This window comes from Pseudophryne corroboree, chromosome 3 (assembly GCF_028390025.1).
Source record: "Pseudophryne corroboree isolate aPseCor3 chromosome 3, aPseCor3.hap2, whole genome shotgun sequence".
Taxonomy (NCBI): domain Eukaryota; kingdom Metazoa; phylum Chordata; class Amphibia; order Anura; family Myobatrachidae; genus Pseudophryne; species Pseudophryne corroboree.
In genome coordinates, this window is record NC_086446.1 from 140,939,090 (window position 1) to 140,957,430 (window position 18,341).

Genomic DNA, 18,341 nt, shown 5'->3' on the forward strand with positions numbered 1-18,341 from the left:
GCTGTCTGTGTGCCGGCACCAGTCTCCCAAGTGGTGTCAGGATTCCAACATCGGTCAAATGACCGCCGGTATACCATCTGCCGGGATGGTAAATGTATCCTGAGGACAGGTAGTGAGTGTGGAGGGATAGGTGGTTCAGTAAAATGTAACGGCTCAAACTGCGATCATTCACTGATAAATTGATTTATAGCTCTCCCTTTTTAACCATTGCAATTATAAAAGCAATGTTTTTTTAAACTTTTAAATAAAGCTTGTTAGCATCCCCAGCACACTGTATATGCTGGGAGATGTAGTTCTCAATATGAAAACATTTAATTACTGTATGAACTCTAATCCCACAACTGAAACCTGGATGGTGCTCCTGGCAAGTGACATCCTGGCCAAGGGGTAGATACGCCCCTGAGGGTCAGGGCCAGCAACAGAAATCTTGGGCCCCAGTACACTGATATCTCTGGGGCCCACTTAAGCCCCCCTTAACTTGGCAGAGGGATCTTTAAAAAAAAAATGGAGCCTTTGACTCGGACCGTCAGTGAGGCCGGCAGGTGGTTTTCATACTGGGCTATCCAGCTCTTCGGTGGCGGTGGCAGGGACATTCAGAAAAGGGCCAGCACAGCAACATGCATAATAATGGCAATACAGTATGGACAACAGGGACTGGACAAAGTGATGGGGTAAAAGGAGGGGGGAGGGTTTAGTTGGCCTGTTGACACTGCAGCATACTTACGACTGCAAGGGATATAGGACTCTTGAGTTCACGGGCCAATTTCATGGCAGTCTCGGATAGGAGGGCATTGTGGATTCACCAAGGGAATGCTGATGCTGACTCCAAGAAGAAAGGGAGTCTCTTCCCTATGAAGGTGAAGCCTTGTTTGGCGACGGCCTAGTTAATTTGATCTCGGCAGCTCCCGCAGGTAAGCCAACCTTCTTGCCCTATGTTCCCTCTCAACGGATGAAGACGCATCATTATCTACCGCAGTCATTTTGGCCCAATAGATATGCAAGAAGTTAAGATTCCCCTTTCTTTGCAGGTAGAGGAAGGAGAAGGAAGAGGTCTGTAGCCTCTTCAAGATCGCAGGAGCAGAGATTGTCCTCTGCTTCTGCCAAATCCACTGCATGACGCTGGGGCTTTCTTGCAGGAGCCCACACCAGTGGGGGCACGTCTAAAACTCTTCAGTCAGTTCTGGATTCATTCGGACCTGGACTCGTGGGTTTTACAAATAGTGTCCCAAGGGTACAAACTGGGGTTTCAAGACGTTCCCCCTCACCGATTGTTCAAATCGGCCTTAGTCAGCAGGGAGAAGGTTTTTATTCAAGCCTCTTCGTGGTCCCGAAGCCGGACGGCTCAGTCAGACCAATCTAAATTCTGAAATCCCTCAATTTCTTCCTAAAGAAATTCAATTTCAAGATGGAATCTCTCAGGGTAGTGATCTCCAGTCCGGAGGAAAGAGATTTCATGGTTTTGGTAGACATAAAGGATGCCTACTTACATGTTCCCATTTAGCCACTGCATCAAGCTACCTAAGGTTTGCAATTCAGGATTGTCATTACCAATTTCAGACATTGCCGTTTGGTCTGTCCACGGCTCCGAGGATTTTCACCAGGGTGATGGCGGAAATGATGGTTCTCCTTCGCAAGCAAGGAGTCACAATTATCCCGTACTTGGATGATCTCCTGATAAAGGTGAGATCCAGGGACCAGTTGGTGCAAAACATTGCACTCTCCCTGACAGTTCTTCAACAACATGGTTGGCTCCTATACTTGCCAAAATCGCAGTTGGTCCCAATGACGCGGTAGTTGTTTTTGGGAGTCATACTGGACACAGAAGAGGTTTTCTTCCAGGGGAAAGGCTATGGAGATCCAGAGTCTGGTCAAACAAATTCTGAAACCAGCAAGAGTGTTAATCCATCAATGCATTCGGTTGCTGGGGAAGATGGTTGTGGCCTACGAGGCCATTCAGTTTGGCAGGTTCCATGCTAGAGTGTTCCAGTGGGACCTGTTGGACAAGTGGTCCGGATCCCACCTACACATGCACCGGAGGATAATCCTGTCTTCCAAGACCAGAATCTCACTCCATTGGTGGCTGCACAGTTCTCACCTCCTAGAGGGGCGATGGTTCGGGATCCAGCACTGGATCCTACGGACCACAGATGCAACCCTCCGAGGCTGGGGAGCAGTCACACAGGGGGAAAACGTCAAAGGAAGATGGTCAAGTCAGGAAAGTTGTCTCCACATAAATGTTCTGGAGTTAAGGGCCATTTAATAACTGCAGACACAGTACACACTGGGACGGGTGCCCAGCATCCTCTACAGACTAAGAGAAAAGGATTTACCGGTAGGTATTAAAATCCTAGTTTCTCTAACGTCCTAGAGGATGCTGGGGACTCCGTAAGGACCATGGGGATAGACGGGCTCCGCAGAGTTCATGATCTTCACTGAGGTAACGCACAGCACTGCAGCTGTGCGCCATTGCTCCCATACACCTCACATACTCCGGTCACTGTAAGGGTGCAGGGCGCAGGGGGGGCACCCTGGGCAGCAATATAAACCTCTTTTTGGCAAAAATATAACATATATACAGCTGGGCACTGTATATATGTATGAGCCCCCGCCAATTTTACAGTTTAAGCGGGACAGAAGCCCGCCGCCGAGGGGGCGGGGCTTCTCCCTCAGCACTCACCAGAGCCATTTTTTCTCCAGAGCACCGCTGAGAGGAAGCTCCCCGGACTCTCCCCTGCTTATACCACGGTAGAGAAGAGGGTTGAAAAGAGGGGGGGGCACAAAATTCGGCGCAAATTACATACAGCAGCGCTACTGGACAAACATTAAGTTATTGTGTTATTCCTGGGTTATATAGCGCTGGGGTGTGTGCTGGCATACTCTCTCTCTGTCTCTCCAAAGGGCCTTGTGGGGAAACTGTCTTCAGAAAAAGCATTCCCTGTGTGTGTGGTGTGTCGGTACACGTGTGTCGACATGTCTGAGGAAGAAGGCTATATTAGAGAGGAGCGGGAGCAAATGAATGTGGTGTCTCCGCTGACACCTGATTGGATGGATATGTGGAATGCTTTAAATGCTAGTGTAAACTCATTGTACAAAAGATTAGACAAGGCTGAAGCTTTGGGACAGTCTGGGTCTCAACCCATGCCTGATCCTATGTTGCAGGGACTGTCAGGGTCTCATAAGCGCCCACTATCCCAGATTGTTGACACAGATACCGACATGGATTCTGACTCCAGTGTCGATTACGATGATGCAAAGTTACAGCCAAAATTGGCAAAATCCATTCGATATATGATTATGGCAATAAAAGATGTTTTGCACATCACAGAGGAACCCCCTGTCCCTGACAAGAGGGTACATATGTACAAGGGAAAGAAGCCTGAGGTAACCTTTGAGGGGGTCACACGAGCTGAACGAGTTATGTGAAAAAGCTTGGGAATCTCCAGATAAAAGACTGCAGATTTCCAAAAGGATTGTTATGGCGTATCCTTTTCCATCAACGGATAGGTTACGATGGAAATCCTCCCCTAGGATGGACAAAGCATTAACACGCACAGCTACAGTTGGAAAATCAAATTTTTTACCTTATGTTCCCTCAAAGCATAAGAAAGCTCCGCATTATCAAATGCAGTCCTTTCGGTCACAAAGAAACAAGAAAGTGCGAGGTGCGTCCTTTCTTGCCAGAGGTAGGGGCAGAGGAATAAAGCTGCACAACACAGCTAGTTTCCAGGAACAGAAATCCTCCCCGGCCTCTACAAAATCTACCTCATGACGCTGGGGCTCCACTGGCAGAGTCCGGCCCATGTGATGTCATGCAGCTGCTCTGACCACACCTCCTGTTTCTCCGTTGCCGACCCCATTTTGAAACCATGCCCCCGCACCGCTCCATCTCCGACTTGGAAATGGAGTGTTGTTGACCCCCCTCCCACCCCCCCCTTCACCGATTCACAGACAGAGGCGATCGCATTATCTGCGGGGTGTCGCAGAAAATGCAGGCGGATGCGTATGCTCTTAGCAGTTTTTGCAGTTGGATTGCGATCCAACCTGAATCAGGCCCCATTACCTATCACAATGCACTGCGGGTAGTACAAAATGGGGTTAATATAGGAGAAAAAACCCCAACCTTAACTGTCCCTGGTGGCTAGTGGAGCGGCTGCCCAGTAATCAGTGTCCACGCCAGTGCGCACACGGCCCGCCCCCATCAGCGGCCTCGTGATCCCGGAGGGCGGTGTGTGTGTGTGACTGACCTTAGGAAGAAACCGGAGCCTCCGCTGCAGTGACCCAGCAACCGGGGCACGGGAGTATACTGCGCCATTGGGAGTGATGGAGCTGCAGTAAAGAAGTCTATTAGACCTAGCCTGCTGCAGCCCTTGTAGATTCTTATAAAAAAAGTTCTTCTTTTCTTGCCAAAATTAATAGCTAAGAATAGGCTGCCTGAGGCAGCCCCCTGTTAAGTGGCCTGCTACTGAAGGCACCAACTACAAACTGAGCTCCCTGTTCATGGAAGCGAGGTTATAGAGGAGGGGGCGCTGAGCATCTTGGGAACAGTCAAAAGCTTTGAGCCTGTTGGTGCCTCAGATCAAGATCCTACTCTACACCCCAATGTGAATCCTTGTGGAGTCCAGTGTACCACACAGAAGAAATTAATGTGTCACACCCATTGGCAGCAACATTAGAATAGCTGCTGATGGGCACAATTGAGAAAGGAAGGGGGGAAAACATTTGAATCCAGCACATATATGTAATTTGAATATGTAATTTGTACCTTCCTACTTTAAAATGTAATGGATGAACCTCACCCTGTGAGAACTATCTTCATGATCAAGAGACCTCATATGCAAGATAAGTATGTGTTGGGATAGGGCTGTGGAGGGCGGCTGCTCGGGCACACCCCTGTCAAGTTAAGGAGATTCAACAGAGGCAGCACAAGGGAACTCTCATCTGGGGACAACAACTGCAGGGAGAACACATTTTCAGACGAATGTGGGAGGGCAGAAGGCTGCCTAATACTGAAGCACCCCCAAACAACAAACCAAATGCAGCAACTAGTGCAAGCATTCCTGGGGGAAGGCCTGCAGCAGATGGATTTGAATATGGTGATGTCATCCAAGCAGTGGGCATAGTTGGCTGCAACCCTCGTCTGCATATGAAAAGAGAAAAGGGTCACGCAGGGCATGGCGGCCTTTGTGGGGTTGCGCTTGGATGACGCCTAAATCGCTTTATACACCCCCACCCCCCATCAGTGTGGGCTCATGTTGGCCATGCCCCAGCCCCTGAAGCATTCAAGCTGATTTCTTGCAGCAGCTGGACCCAGTAACAGCTCCAGAGTTGCTCTACAAGACAAGTAAAAGGGTGTGAGCCCTGCAGCACCACCTGTAGTTTGCATACACACATATATAGGACAGCATCTCTTATATGCCCCAGGGTCAATAAAATAGTATCCTTATCTAGGGTATCCATCCCCTCAGATAAGGTATCCGTCCATGCCGCTACAGCACTACACACCCAGGCCGACGCAATTGCCGGTCTGAGTAAGGTACCTGAATGTGTATAAATGGACTTCAGGGTAATCTCCTGTTTGCGGTCAGCAGACTCTTTGAGGGTAGCCGTATACTGGGACGGGAGGGCTACCTTCTTGGATAAGCGTGTTAATGCTTTGTCCACCCTAGGGGAGGATTCCCATCGTAACCTATCCATTGATAGGAAAGGATACGCCATAAGAATCCTTTTGGAAATCTGCAGTCTTTTATCTGGAGATTCCCAAGCTTTTTCACATAACTCGTTCAGCTCGTGTGACCCCCTCAAAGGTTACCTCAGGCTTTTTTCCCTTGTACATATGTACCCTCTTGTCAGGGACAGGGGATTCCTCTCTGATGTGCAAAACATCGTTTATTGCCATAATCATATATCGAATGGATTTTGCCAATTTTGGCTGTAACTTTGCATCATCGTAATCGACACTGGAGTCAGAATCCGTGTCGGTATCTGTGTCAACAATCTGGGATAGTGGGCGCTTATGAGACCCTGACAGTCCCTGCAACATAGGATCAGGCATGGGTTGAGACCCTGACTGTCCCAAAGCTTCAGCCTTGTCTAATCTTTTGTGCAATGAGTTTACACTAGCATTTAAAACATTCCACATATCCATCCAATCAGCTGTCGGTGGAGACACCACATTCATTTGCTCCTGCTCCTCTCTAATATAGCCTTCTTCCTCAGACATGTCGACACACGTGTACCGACACACCACACACACAGGGAATGCTTTTTCTGAAGACAGTTTCCCCACAAGGCCCTTTGGAGAGACAGAGAGAGAGTATGCCAGCACACACCCCAGCGCTATATAACCCAGGAATACACAGTAACTTAATGTTTGCCCAGTAGTACTGCTGTATGTAATTTGCGCCGAATTATGTGCCCCCCCCCCCCCCCTCTTTTCAACTCTCTTGTCTACTATGGTATAAGCAGGGGAGAGTCCGGGGAGCTTCCTCTCAGCGGTGCTGTGAAGAAAAAATGGCGCTGGTGAGTGCTGAGGGAGAAGCCCCGCACCCTCGGCGGCGGGCTTCTGTCCCGCTTAAACTGTAAAATTGGTGGGGGCTCATACATATATATAGTGCCCAGCTGTATATGTGTTATATTTTTGCCAAAAAGAGGTTATATTGCTGCCCAGGTGCCCCCCCCCCCCCTGCGCCCTGCACCCTGCAGTGACTGGAGTGTGTGAGCTGTATGGGAGCAATGGCGCACAGCTGCAGTGCTGTGCGTTACTTCAGTGAAGATCATGAAGTCTTCTGCCACCTCTGAAGTCTTCTTTTCTTCTCATACTCACCCGGCTTCTATCCTCCGGCTCTGCAAGGGGGACGGAGGCGCGGCTCTGGGACGGACGGCGATGGTGAGATCCTGCGTACCAATCCCTCTGGAGCTAATGGTGTCCAGTAGCCTAAGAAGCAGGACCTTGCAACTCAGAGTAGGGCTGCTTCTCTCCCCTCAGTCCCTCGATGAGGGAATCTGTTGCCAGCAGTGCTCCCTGAAAATTAAAAACCTAACAAAATACTTTCTGTCAGAAAGCTCAGGAGAGCTCCTGAAAGCATCCAGTCTCCACTGGGCACAGTATCAAACTGAGGTCTGGAGGAGGGGCATAGAGGGAGGAGCCAGTGTACACCAAGAACTAAAGTCTTTCTTAAAGTACCCATGTCTCCTGCGGAGCCTGTCTATCCCCATGGTCCTTACGGAGTCCCCAGCATCCTCTAGGACGTTAGAGAAAATAGGATTTTAATACCTACCGGTAAATCCTTTTCTCTTAGTCCGTAGAGGATGCTGGGCACCCGTCCCAGTGCGTACTGTGTCTGCAGTTATTAAATGGCCCTTAACTCCAGAATATTTATGTGGAGACAACTTTCCTGACTTGACCATCTTCCTTGGATGTTTTCCCCTGTGTGACTGCTCCCCAGCCTCGGAGGGTTGCATCCGTGGTCCCTAGGATCCAGTCCTGGATCCCGAACCATCGCCCCTCTAGGAGGTGAGAACTGTGCAGCCACCAATGGAGTGAGATTCTGGTCTTGGAAGACAGGATTATCCTCCGGTGCATGTGTAGGTGGGATCCGGACCACTTGTCCAACAGGTCCCACTGGAACACTCTGGCATGGAACCTGCCAAACTGAATGGCCTCGTAGGCCGCAACCATCTTTCCAAGCAACAGAATGCATTGATGGATTAACACTCTTGCTGGTTTTAGAATTTGTTTGACCAGACTCTGGATCTCCATAGCCTTTCCACTGGAAGAAAGCCTCTTCTGTGTCCAGTATGACTCCCAAAAACAACAACCGCGTCATTGGGACCAACTGCGATTTTGAATAGAACCTCACCCTGGGAGAACAATCTTCATGACCATGGTATCTCCTATGCAAAATAAGTATGATTTGGGATAGGGCTGGGGAGGGCCGCTGCTCAGGCACATCTCTGTCAAGTAAAGGAGATTCAACTGAGGCAGCACAAGGGAACTCACATCTGGGGACAACAACTGCAGGGAGAACACATATTTTCAGATGAACATGGGAGGGCAGAAGGCTGCCTAATACTGAAGCACCCCCAAACAACAAACCAAATGCAACAACTAGTGCAAGCATTCCTGGGGGAAGGCCTGCAGCAGATGGATTTGCATATGGTTGTGTCATCCAAGTAGTGGGTCAAAGTTGGCTTCAACCCTCGTCTGCATATGAAAAGAGAAAAGGGGCGTGCAGGGCATGGCGGCCTTTTGCGGCGCTTGGATGACCCCTAGTTCACATTAAACACCACCACCCTCCTTCGGTGTGGGGCTCATGTTGGCAATGCCCCAGCCCCTGAAGCATTCAAGCTGATTTCTTGCAGCAGCTTGGCACTGTAACAGCTCCAGAGCTGCTCTGTAAGGCAAGTAAAAGGGTGTGGGCCCTGCAGCACTACCTGTAGTTCGCATTGTGCGTTGGAAGGCACAAAGTAAGCAGACAGGAGGAGAAGTCAGGATAGTGCACAAGGGTATAGAAGGGAGGGGCTCAAAAAAAAAAGAAGTGGAAACAGACAGCAAACTAGGCTGGAGAGAGACCTGAGACAAAGAGATCTGAATTATATGAAAGCCGACCAGTGGAAACACAAATTATGCAGTCAAGTGTCCCACATTTGGGGAAATCGCAGGAGCAGCACACCCAGAGTGCAATGGGTGAGCCTTGCCCTGGGAGAAGCACCTTCCTGATCATAGTATCTCACCTGGCAGGTAAGTAGGAGTTGGGCTAGAGCTGGGGAGGGTCGCTGCTCGGGCACCCCCCTGTCAAGTGAAGGAGATCCAACTGAGGCAGCACAAGGGAACTCTCGAAAGAAGAACAAGGCTAGAGGAAGATCTGAGACAAAGAAATCTGACTTTTACCAGAGCTGACCAGAGGAAAGCACAAACACAGTCCCCCACTACCACAAATAATGCAGTCGAGTTTCCCACATTTGGGGAAATCACAGGGGTCAGCATACCCAGAATGCAATGAATGAACCTCACCCTGGGAGAAGAATCTTCATGACCATGGTATCTCCTATGCAAAATAAGTATGATTTGGGATAGGGCTGGGGAGGGCCGCTGCTCAGGCATATCTCTGTCAAGTAAAGGAGATTCAACTGAGGCAGCACAAGGGAACTCTCATCTGGGGACAACAACTGCAGGGAGAACACATATTTTCAAATGAACATGGGAGGGCAGAAGGCTGCCTAATACTGAAGCACCCCAAAACAACAAACCAAATGCAACAACTAGTACAAGCATTCCTGGGGGAAGGTCTGCAGAAGATGGATTTGCATACAGTGATGTCATCCAAGCAGTGGGCCAAAGTTGTCTGGAACCCTCATCTGCATATGAAAAGAGAAAAGGGGTATGCAGGGCATGGCGGCCTTTTGCGGCGCTTGGATGACCCCTAGTTCGCATTAAACACCTCCACCCTCCTTCGGTGTGGGGCTCATGTTGGCTATGCCCCAGCCCCTGACGCATTCAAGCTGATTTCTTGCAGCAGCTGGGCACTGTAACAGCTCCAGAGCTGCTCTGTAAGGCAAGTAAAAGGGTGTGGGCCCTGCAGCACTACCTGTAGTTCGCATTGTGTGTTGGAAGGCACAAAGTAAGCAGACAGGAGAAGTCAGGATAGTGCGCAAGGGCATAGAAGGGAGCGGCTCAAGAAAAGAGAAGTGGAAACAGACAGCAAACTAGGCTGGAGAGAGACCTGAGACAAAGAGATCTGAATTATATGAGAGATGACCAGGGGAAACACAAATTATGCAGTCAAGTGTCCCACATTTGGGGAAATCGCAGGAGCAGCACACCCAGAGAGCAATGGGTGAGCCTTGCCCTGGGAGAAGCACCTTCATAATCATAGTATCTCACCTGGCAGGTAAGTAGGAGTTGGGCTAGAGCTGGGGAGGGTCGCTGCTCGGGCACCCCCCTGTCAAGTGAAGGAGATCCAACTGAGGCAGCACAAGAGAACTCTCAAAAGAAGAACAAAGCTAGAGGAAGATCTGAGACAAAGAAATCTGACTTTTACCAGAGCTGACCAGAGGAAAGCACAAACACAGTCCCCCACTACCACAAATAATGCAGTCGAGTTTCCCACATTTGGGGAAATCACAGGGGTCAGCATACCCAGAATGCAATGAATGAACCTCACCCTGGGAGAACAATCTTCATGACCATGGTATCTCCTATGCAAAATAAGTATGATTTGGGATAGGGCTGGGGAGGGCCGCTGCTCAGGCACATCTCTGTCAAGTAAAGGAGATTCAACTGAGGCAGCACAAGGGAACTCTCATCTGGGGACAACAACTGCTGGGAGAACACATATTTTCAGATGAACATGGGAGGGCAGAAGGCTGCCTAATACTGAAGCACCCCCAAACAACAAACCAAATGCAACAACTAGTACAAGCATTCCTGGGGGAAGGTTTGCAGAAGACGCATTTGCATACAGTGATGTCATCCAAGCAGTGGGCCAAAGTTGGCTGGAACCCTCATCTGCATATGAAAAGAGAAAAGGGGTATGCAGGGCATGGCGGCCTTTTGCGGCGCTTGGATGACCCTTAGTTCGCATTAAATACCCCCACCCTCCTTTGGTGTGGGGCTCATGTTGGCAATGCCCCTGCCCCTGAAGCATTCAAGCTGATTTCTTGCAGCAGCTTGGCACTGTAACAGCTCCAGAGCTGCTCTGTAAGGCAAGTAAAAGGGTGTGGGCCCTGCAGCACTACCTGTAGTTCGCATTGTGTGTTGGAAGGCACAAAGTAAGCAGACGGGAGAAGTCGGGATAGTGCGCAAGGGCATAGAAGGGAGCGGCTCAAGAAAAGAGAAGTGGAAACAGACAGCAAACTAGGCTGGAGAGAAACCTGAGAAAAAGAGATCTGAATTATACGAGAGCCGACCAGGGGAAACACAAATTATGCAGTCAAGTGTCCCACATTTGGGGAAATCGCAGGAGCAGCACACCCAGAGTGCAATGGGTGAGCCTTGCCCTGGGAGAAGCACATTCATGATCATAGTATCTCACCTGGCAGGTAAGTAGGAGTTGGGCTAGAGCTGGGGAGGGTCGCTGCTCAAGCACCCCCCTGTCAAGTGAAGGAGATCCAACTGAGGCAGCACAAAGGAACTCTCGAAAGAAGAATAAGGCTAGAGGAAGAAATGAGACAAAGAAATCTGACTTTTACCAGAGCTGACCAGAGGAAAGCACAAACACAGTTCCCCACTACCACAAATAATGCAGTCGAGTTTCCCACATTTGGGGAAATCACAGGGGTCAGCATACCTAGAATGCAATGAATGAACCTCACCCTGGGAGAACAATCTTCATGACCATGGTATCTCCTATGCAAAATAAGTATGATTTGGGATAGGGCTGGGGAGGGCCGCTGCTCAGGCACATCTCTGTCAAGTAAAGGAGATTCAACTGAGGCAGCACAAGGGAACTCTCATCTGGGGACAACAACTGCAGGGAGAACACATATTTTCAGATGAACATGGGAGGGCAGAAGGCTGCCTAATACTGAAGCACCCCCAAACAACAAACCAAATGCAACAACTAGTGCAAGCATTCCTGGGGGAAGGCCTGCAGCAGATTGATTTGCATATGGTTATGTCATCCAAGCAGTGGGTCAAAGTTGGCTTCAACCCTCGTCTGCATATGAAAAGAGAAAAGGGGCGTGCAGGGCATGGCGGCCTTTTGCGGCGCTTGGATGACCCCTAGTTCGTATTAAACACCTCCACCCTCCTTCGGTGTGGGGCTCATGTTGGCTATGCCCCAGCCCCTGAAGCATTCAAGCTGATTTCTTGCAGCAGCTGGGCACTGTAACAGCTCCAGAGCTGCTTTGTAAGGCAAGTAAAAGGGTGTGGGCCCTGCAGGACTACCTGTAGTTTGCATTGTGCATTGGAAGGCACAAAGTAAGCAGACGGGAGAAGTCAGGATAGTGCGCAAGGGCATAGAAGGGAGCGGCTCAAGAAAAGAGAAGTGGAAACAGACAGCAAACTAGGCTGGAGAGAGACCTGAGACAAAGAGATCTGAATTATACGAGAGCCGACCAAGGGAAACAAAAATTATGCAGTCAAGTTTCCCACATTTGGGTAAATCGCAGGAGCAGCACACCCAGAGTGCAATGGGTGAGCCTTGCCCTGGGAGAAGCACCTTCATGATCATAGTATCTCACCTGGCAGGTAAGTAGGAGTTGGGCTAGAGCTGGGGAGGGTCGCTGCTCGGGCACCCCCCTGTCAAGTGAAGGAGATCCAACTGAGGCAGCGCAAGGGAACGTTCGAAAGAAGAACAAGGCTAGAGGAAGATCTGAGACAAAGAAATCTGACTTTTACCAGAGCTGACCAGAGGAAAGCACAAACACAGTCCCCCACTACCACAAATAATGCAGTCGAGTTTCCCACATTTGGGGAAATCACAGGGGTCAGCATACATAGAATGCAATGAATGAACCTCACCCTGGGAGAACAATCTTCATGACCATGGTATCTCCTATGCAAAATAAGTATGATTTGGGATAGGGCTGGGGAGGGCCGCTGCTCAGGCACATCTCTGTCAAGTAAAGGAGATTCAACTGAGGCAGCACAAGGGAACTCTCATCTGGGGACAACAACTGCAGGGAGAACACATATTTTCAGATGAACATGGGAGGGCAGAAGGCTGCCTAATACTGAAGCACCCCCAAACAACAAACCAAATGCAACAACTAGTGCAAGCATTCCTGGGGGAGGGCCTGCAGCAGATGGATTTGCATATGGTGATGTCATCCAAGCAGTGGGTCAAAGTTGGCTTCAACCCTCGTCTGCATATGAAAAGAGAAAAGGGGCGTGCAGGGCATGGCGGCCTTTTGCGGCGCTTGGATGACCCCTAGTTCGCATTAAACACCTCCACCCTCCTTCGGTGTGGGGCTCATGTTGGCTATGCCCCAGCCCCTTAAGCATTCAAGCTGATTTCTTGCAGCAGCTTGGAACTGTAACAGCTCCAGAGCTGCTTTGTAAGGCAAGTAAAAGGGTGTGGGCCCTGCAGCACTACCTGTAGTTTGCATTGTGCATTGGAAGGCACAAAGTAAGCAGACGGGAGACGTCAGGATAGTGCGCAAGGGCATAGAAGGGAGCGGCTCAAGAAAAGAGAAGTGGAAACAGACAGCAAACTAGGCTGGAGAGAGACCTGAGACAAAGAGATCTGAATTATACGAGAGCCGACCAAGGGAAACAAAAATTATGCAGTCAAGTTTCCCACATTTGGGGAAATCGCAGGAGCAGCACACCCAGAGTGCAATGGGTGAGCCTTGCCCTGGGAGAAGCACCTTCATGATCATAGTATCTCACCTGGCAGGTAAGTAGGAGTTGGGCTAGAGCTGGGGAGGGTCACTGCTCGGGCACCCCCCTGTCAAGTGAAGGAGATCCAACTGAGGCAGCGCAAGGGAACTCTCGAAAGAAGAACAAGGCTAGAGGAAGATCTGAGACAAAGAAATCTGACTTTTACCAGAGCTGACCAGAGGAAAGCACAAACACAGTCCCCCACTACCACAAATAATGCAGTCGAGTTTCCCACATTTGGGGAAATCACAGGGGTCAGCATACCCAGAATGCAATGAATGAACCTCACCCTGGGAGAACAATCTTCATGACCATGGTATCTCCTATGCAAAATAAGTATGATTTGGGATAGGGCTGGGGAGGGCCGCTGCTCAGGCACATCTCTGTCAAGTAAAGGAGATTCAACTGAGGCAGCACAAGGGAACTCTCATCTGGGGACAACAACTGCAGGGAGAACACATATTTTCAGATGAACATGGGAGGGCAGAAGGCTGCCTAATACTGAAGCACCCCCAAACAACAAACCAAATGCAACAACTAGTGCAAGCATTCCTGGGGGAAGGCCTGCAGCAGATGGATTTGCATATGGTTCTGTCATCCAAGCAGTGGGTCAAAGTTGGCTTCAACCCTCGTCTGCATATGAAAAGAGAAAAGGGGCGTGCAGGGCATGGCGGCCTTTTGCGGCGCTTGGATGACCCCTAGTTCGCATTAAACACCTCCACCCTCCTTCGGTGTGGGGCTCATGTTGGCTATGCCCCAGCCCCTTAAGCATTCAAGCTGATTTCTTGCAGCAGCTGGGCACTGTAACAGCTCCAGAGCTGCCCTGTAAGGCAAGTAAAAGGGTGTGGGCCCTGCAGCACTACCTGTAGTTCGCATTGTGCGTTGGAATGCACAAAGTAAGCAGACGGGAGAAGTCAGGATAGTGCGCAAGGGCATAGAAGGGAGCGGCTCAAGAAAAGAGAAGTGGAAACAGACAGCAAACTAGGCTGGAGAGAGACCTGAGACAAAGAGATCTGAATTATACGAGAGCCGACCAGGGGAAACACAAATTATGCAGTCAAGTGTCCCACATTTGGGGAAATCGCAGGAGCAACACACCCAGAGAGCAATGGGTGAGCCTTGCCCTGGGAGAAGCACCTTCATGATCATAGTATTTAACCTGGCAGGTAAGTAGGAGTTGGGCTAGAGCTGGGGAGGGTCGCTGCTCGGGCACCCCCCTGTCAAGTGAAGGAGATCCAACTGAGACAGCACAAGAGAACTCTCAAAAGAAGAACAAGGCTAGAGGAATATCTGAGACAAAGAAATCTGACTTTTACCAGAGCTGACCAGAGGAAAGCACAAACACAGTCCCCCACTACCACAAATAATGCAGTCGAGTTTCCCACATTTGGGGAAATCACAGGGGTCAGCATACCCAGAATGCAATGAATGAACCTCACCCTGGGAGAACAATCTTCATGACCATGGTATCTCCTATGCAAAATAAGTATGATTTGGGATAGGGCTGGGGAGGGCCGCTGCTCAGGCACATCTCTGTCAAGTAAAGGAGATTCAACTGAGGCAGCACAAGGGAACTCTCATCTGGGGACAACAACTGCAGGGAGAACACATATTTTCAGATGAACATGGGAGGGCAGAAGGCTGCCTAATACTGAAGCACCCCCAAACAACAAACCAAATGCAACAACTAGTACAAGCATTCCTGGGGGAAGGTCTGCAGAAGACGCATTTGCATACAGTGATGTCATCCAAGCAGTGGGCCAAAGTTGGCTGGAACCCTCATCTGCATATGAAAAGAGAAAAGGGGTATGCAGGGCATGGCGGCCTTTTGCGGCGCTTGGATGACCCTTAGTTCGCATTAAACACCCCCACCCTCCTTCGGTGTGGGGCTCATGTTGGCTATGCCCCAGCCCCTTAAGCATTCAAGCTGATTTCTTGCAGCAGCTGGGCACTGTAACAGCTCCAGAGCTGCTTTGTAAGGCAAGTAAAAGGGTGTGGGCCCTGCAGCACTACCTGTAGTTTGCATTGTGCATTGGAAGGCACAAAGTAAGCAGACGGGAAAAGTCAGGATAATGCGCAAGGGCATAGAAGGGAGCGGCTCAAGAAAAGAGAAGTGGAAACAGACAGCAAACTAGCTGGAGAGAGACCTGAGACAAAGAGATCTGAATTATACAAGAGCCGACCAAGGGAAACAAAAATTATGCAGTCATGTTTCCCACATTTGGGGAAATCGCAGGAGCAGCACACCCAGAGTGCAATGGGTGAGCCTTGCCCTGGGAGAAGCACCTTCATGATCATAGTATCTCACCTGGCATGTAAGTAGGAGTTGGGCTAGAGCTGGGGAGGGTCGCTGCTCGGGCACCCCCATGTCAAGTAAAGGAGATCCAACTGAGGCAGCGCAAGGGAACTCTCGAAAGAAGAACAAGGCTAGAGGAAGATCTGAGACAAAGAAATCTGACTTTTACCAGAGCTGACCAGAGGAAAGCACAAACACAGTCCCCCACTACCACAAATAATGCAGTCGAGTTTCCCACATTTGGGGAAATCACAGGGGTCAGCATACCCAGAATGCAATGAATGAACCTCACCCTGTGAGAACAATCTTCATGACCATGGTATCTCCTATGCAAAATAAGTATGATTTGGGATAGGGCTGGGGAGGGCCGCTGCTCAGGCACATCTCTGTCAAGTAAAGGAGATTCAACTGAGGCAGCACAAGGGAACTCTCATCTGGGGACAACAACTGCAGGGAGAACACATATTTTCAGATGAACATGGGAGGGCAGAAGGCTGCCTAATACTGAAGCACCCCCAAACAACAAACCAAATGCAACAACTAGTACAAGCATTCCTGGGGGAAGGCCTGCAGCAGATGGATTTGCATATGGTGATGTCATCCAAGCAGTGGGTCAAAGTTGGCTTCAACCCTCGTCTGCATATGAAAAGAGAAAAGGGGTGTGCAGGGCATGGCGGCCTTTTGCGGCGCTTGGATGACCCCTAGTTCGCATTAAACACCTCCACCCTCCTTCGGTGTGGGGCTCATGAGTGCTATGCCCCAGCCCCTTAAGCATTCAAGCTGATTTCTTGCAGCAGCTGGGCACTGTAACAGCTCCAGAGCTCCTCTGTAAGGCAAGTAAAAGGGTGTGGGCCCTGCAGCACTACCTGTAGTTCGCATTGTGCGTTGGAATGCACAAAGTAAGCAGACGGGAAAAGTCAGGATAGTGCGCAAGGGCATAGAAGGGAGTGGCTCAAGAAAAGAGAAGTGGAAACAGACAGCAAACTAGGCTGGAGAGAGACCTGAGACAAAGAGATCTGAATTATACGAGAGCCGACCAGGGGAAACACAAATTATGCAGTCAAGTGTCCCACATTTGGGGAAATCGCAGGAGCAACACACCCAGAGTGCAATGGGTAAGCCTTGCCCTGGGAGAAGCACCTTCATGATCATAGTATCTCACTTGGCAGGTAAGTAGGAGTTGGGCTAGAGCTGGGGAGGGTCGCTGCTCGGGCACCCCCCTGTCAAGTGAAGGAGATCCAACTGAGACAGCACAAGAGAACTCTCAAAAGAAGAACAAGGCTAGAGGAAGATCTGAGGCAAAGAAATCTGACTTTTACCAGAGCTGACCAGAGAAAAGCACAAACACAGTCCCCCACTACCACAAATAATGCAGTCGAGTTTCCCACATTTGGGGAAATCACAGGGGTCAGCATACCCAGAATGCAATGAATGAACCTCACCCTGGGAGAACAATCTTCATGACCATGGTATCTCCTATGCAAAATAAGTATGATTTGGGATAGGGCTGGGGAGGGCCGCTGCTCAGGCACATCTCTGTCAAGTAAAGGAGATTCAACTGAGGCAGCACAAGGGAACTCTCATCTGGGGACAACAACTGCAGGGAGAACACATATTTTCAGATGAACATGGGAGGGCAGAAGGCTGCCTAATACTGAAGCACCCCCAAACAACAAACCAAATGCAACAACTAGTACAAGCATTCCTGGGGGAAGGCCTGCAGCAGATGGATTTGCATATGGTGATGTCATCCAAGCAGTGGGCCAAAGTTGGCTGGAACCCTCATCTGCACATGAAAAGAGAAAAGGGGTATGCAGGGCATGGCGGCCTTTTGCATTGTGCGTTGGAATGCACAAAGTAAGCAGACGAGAGAAGTCAGGATAGTGCGCAAGGGCATAGAAGGGAGCGGCTCAAGAAAAGAGAAGTGGAAACAGACAGCAAACTAGGCTGGAGAGAGACCTGAGACAAAGAGATCTGAATTATACGAGAGCCGACCAAGTTCAATCCCACCCAGGAACGTAATTGACCTTGTTATCAGATTTTGGTGATCTTTAAGTAGACAAGTCAAAATTTCAAACCCCCTCTTATGGTGTAGGGTACCTGGCCTTCTCTGATGTAATCAGAGTTAGATTTGATTCAGTGATTTTATAAAAACAGCTAGGAAGCACAATTTAGCAGTGGGTTGCAGAGAAAAAGAAATATGCTGGCAAAAAAATCCAATTGAGTGATTAAACAGCTCTTCATTTTCTGGCTTTATTTTTATGCTAACAAATTTGTTCTCCTGAAAAGTGTCCACAAAGCCAAGTCTCTGATTAACACCTTTGTAAGGATGGTTTTTCACCTATTACTAAATTAAACTTGCTTCATTGGAAAGGCAGCAAGATGCATCCTCATTTCAATGTCTACTGAAATAATACGGGTTGACACCAGGAAACATTAACGCCACTGCATCCTTGCTGCTTTCTCATGTGGAAGTCTGTTTAATGTGAAAACAAGGTGATATCTAATTAGCACACAGGTAAGGAATTAAGAAAATCTTTATTTAAGGGTGAAGATGTTGCTAACAAAATCGTTGCCCCAATGCATCATTGAAATTCAAGCTGAAAAGATGATTTTAATATATCACTTGTACATTTTGTATTGCTCTTCTGGTGACAATGTAGTTTGTTTTTGTCAATTACCATTTTAATAATAGGGTAAAGAAAATTAAGTGGATTTTTG

General features: G+C 49.2%; 14 non-coding genes and 2 pseudogenes across 14 annotated transcripts; all 16 read right to left on the minus strand.

Moving 5' to 3' along the window:
- Window positions 1-8,585: 8,585 nt before the first annotated feature.
- On the minus strand, window positions 8,586-8,748 carry LOC134899347 (U1 spliceosomal RNA). Its single transcript, XR_010173026.1, has one exon. It is a non-coding gene; the product is annotated as a U1 spliceosomal RNA (small nuclear RNA).
- A 152-nt stretch (window positions 8,749-8,900) lies between these two features.
- On the minus strand, window positions 8,901-9,064 carry LOC134898830 (U1 spliceosomal RNA). Its single transcript, XR_010172521.1, has one exon. It is a non-coding gene; the product is annotated as a U1 spliceosomal RNA (small nuclear RNA).
- Window positions 9,065-9,756: 692 nt separating this feature from the next.
- LOC134899550 (U1 spliceosomal RNA) lies at window positions 9,757-9,898 on the minus strand (annotated as a pseudogene).
- Window positions 9,899-10,050: 152 nt separating this feature from the next.
- On the minus strand, window positions 10,051-10,214 carry LOC134898725 (U1 spliceosomal RNA). Its single transcript, XR_010172416.1, has one exon. It is a non-coding gene; the product is annotated as a U1 spliceosomal RNA (small nuclear RNA).
- Window positions 10,215-10,885: 671 nt separating this feature from the next.
- LOC134899357 (U1 spliceosomal RNA) lies at window positions 10,886-11,048 on the minus strand. Its single transcript, XR_010173036.1, has one exon. It is a non-coding gene; the product is annotated as a U1 spliceosomal RNA (small nuclear RNA).
- A 152-nt stretch (window positions 11,049-11,200) lies between these two features.
- LOC134898917 (U1 spliceosomal RNA) lies at window positions 11,201-11,364 on the minus strand. Its single transcript, XR_010172607.1, has one exon. It is a non-coding gene; the product is annotated as a U1 spliceosomal RNA (small nuclear RNA).
- Window positions 11,365-12,035: 671 nt separating this feature from the next.
- LOC134899214 (U1 spliceosomal RNA) lies at window positions 12,036-12,198 on the minus strand. Its single transcript, XR_010172895.1, has one exon. It is a non-coding gene; the product is annotated as a U1 spliceosomal RNA (small nuclear RNA).
- A 152-nt stretch (window positions 12,199-12,350) lies between these two features.
- LOC134898876 (U1 spliceosomal RNA) lies at window positions 12,351-12,514 on the minus strand. Its single transcript, XR_010172564.1, has one exon. It is a non-coding gene; the product is annotated as a U1 spliceosomal RNA (small nuclear RNA).
- A 671-nt stretch (window positions 12,515-13,185) lies between these two features.
- Window positions 13,186-13,348, minus strand: LOC134899206 (U1 spliceosomal RNA). The gene has a single exon (XR_010172887.1). It is a non-coding gene; the product is annotated as a U1 spliceosomal RNA (small nuclear RNA).
- Window positions 13,349-13,500: 152 nt separating this feature from the next.
- Window positions 13,501-13,664, minus strand: LOC134898726 (U1 spliceosomal RNA). The gene has a single exon (XR_010172417.1). It is a non-coding gene; the product is annotated as a U1 spliceosomal RNA (small nuclear RNA).
- A 671-nt stretch (window positions 13,665-14,335) lies between these two features.
- LOC134899641 (U1 spliceosomal RNA) lies at window positions 14,336-14,498 on the minus strand. The gene has a single exon (XR_010173292.1). It is a non-coding gene; the product is annotated as a U1 spliceosomal RNA (small nuclear RNA).
- Window positions 14,499-14,650: 152 nt separating this feature from the next.
- LOC134898727 (U1 spliceosomal RNA) lies at window positions 14,651-14,814 on the minus strand. Its single transcript, XR_010172418.1, has one exon. It is a non-coding gene; the product is annotated as a U1 spliceosomal RNA (small nuclear RNA).
- A 681-nt stretch (window positions 14,815-15,495) lies between these two features.
- On the minus strand, window positions 15,496-15,647 carry LOC134899473 (U1 spliceosomal RNA; annotated as a pseudogene).
- A 152-nt stretch (window positions 15,648-15,799) lies between these two features.
- Window positions 15,800-15,963, minus strand: LOC134898891 (U1 spliceosomal RNA). Its single transcript, XR_010172579.1, has one exon. It is a non-coding gene; the product is annotated as a U1 spliceosomal RNA (small nuclear RNA).
- Window positions 15,964-16,634: 671 nt separating this feature from the next.
- LOC134899496 (U1 spliceosomal RNA) lies at window positions 16,635-16,797 on the minus strand. The gene has a single exon (XR_010173168.1). It is a non-coding gene; the product is annotated as a U1 spliceosomal RNA (small nuclear RNA).
- Window positions 16,798-16,949: 152 nt separating this feature from the next.
- Window positions 16,950-17,113, minus strand: LOC134898785 (U1 spliceosomal RNA). Its single transcript, XR_010172475.1, has one exon. It is a non-coding gene; the product is annotated as a U1 spliceosomal RNA (small nuclear RNA).
- Between the last annotated feature and the right edge of the window lie 1,228 nt (window positions 17,114-18,341).